General features: G+C 49.4%; 1 protein-coding gene across 1 annotated transcript in view; it reads right to left on the bottom strand.

The window, feature by feature from the left end:
* VOLCADRAFT_89210 (uncharacterized protein) overlaps positions 1–987 on the bottom strand; it is a gene marked incomplete at both ends in the record, with an annotated part of 12,437 nt that overhangs the window by 6,915 nt on the left and 4,535 nt on the right. The gene's annotated exons all lie outside the window — the stretch shown is intronic.

Here is a 987-nt window from a genome sequence, read left to right as displayed (position 1 = left end):
TAATATTACAATTAAACTAATTAGAATCTAATGAGAACGTTAGAAGACCCCTTGAGAACAGATTAGAACGTTCTAATGTCGTACACCCATTAGAATGGCTATTCAGACCGCCTCCGCAGCCTGCAACGGCACATTTTTCTAGGAAATAGGGGGGTCCTTGTGAAGCAGCTGCCCGCGTTTCCAAAGCACGTATGGTGTTGGATTGTAAGGTGCCCAAGTACGTTTGCGAGGAAGAGAATGTGGCCAGGCTGGAGAGGAAAGTGCAGTGGCATATTGGAATGTGAGATTAGCGTAAGCGAGTTACAGGGCGTTTGGTGCACGGGCGAATTTACGTGCATACCTTTCACCGTAGCATCAGTCCTCAGTTCACTTCTTGGAACGAACATCAGCATAGGTCCAAGCCCTCTCGCTTGGAGGGATATGCAAACAAACATCCTGATAGGGGTAAACTCGCACACTACCGAGCATTCAACCGAGCACACGCATGCTTAGTTGAATGGTGAGATGCGACCCCCCCTTCATTTCGTGCTCGGCAAGCCTGCCACCGCGTACCGGATATGTTGGCGATGTTACAGAGACGCTGCACCTTGGTTTCTGTGCGCAATGCGTACGATGCTCGACCCCGCCGACCAAAACTACACGTGCCCAACTGAAGACATTTCCGGTGGTTGTGCAGCAGCTCTTGAGGCTGTTGCTGGCTGAAATCCATCCTGAGCTGTTGCAACACGGCTAACGCGGGCACGTCCCTATGCACAGCAAATAGCTGTTCCAAGCCAACAGCGGCGTCCATGTCACCGACAAGGCTCTAAACGTCTTATCTGTTCTTATGTTTAATTAAGTTTATGTATGTTATACTTTGCGCAACTTTGTAATTTGACTTTACCCTGAACAAGGTGCTGTATACGTTGCACTACCAAAAACGCGACCGTTTGCTTGCACACAACTGCTTCTTCGCCAGCGCTTCATCTTCCGCGGCAGTTTCACGAG

This window comes from Volvox carteri (genome assembly GCF_000143455.1).
Source record: "Volvox carteri f. nagariensis unplaced genomic scaffold VOLCAscaffold_11, whole genome shotgun sequence".
Classification (NCBI taxonomy): domain Eukaryota; kingdom Viridiplantae; phylum Chlorophyta; class Chlorophyceae; order Chlamydomonadales; family Volvocaceae; genus Volvox; species Volvox carteri.
Note: the sequence above shows the minus strand (reverse complement) of the source record. Positions and strands in the feature narration are given on the sequence as shown.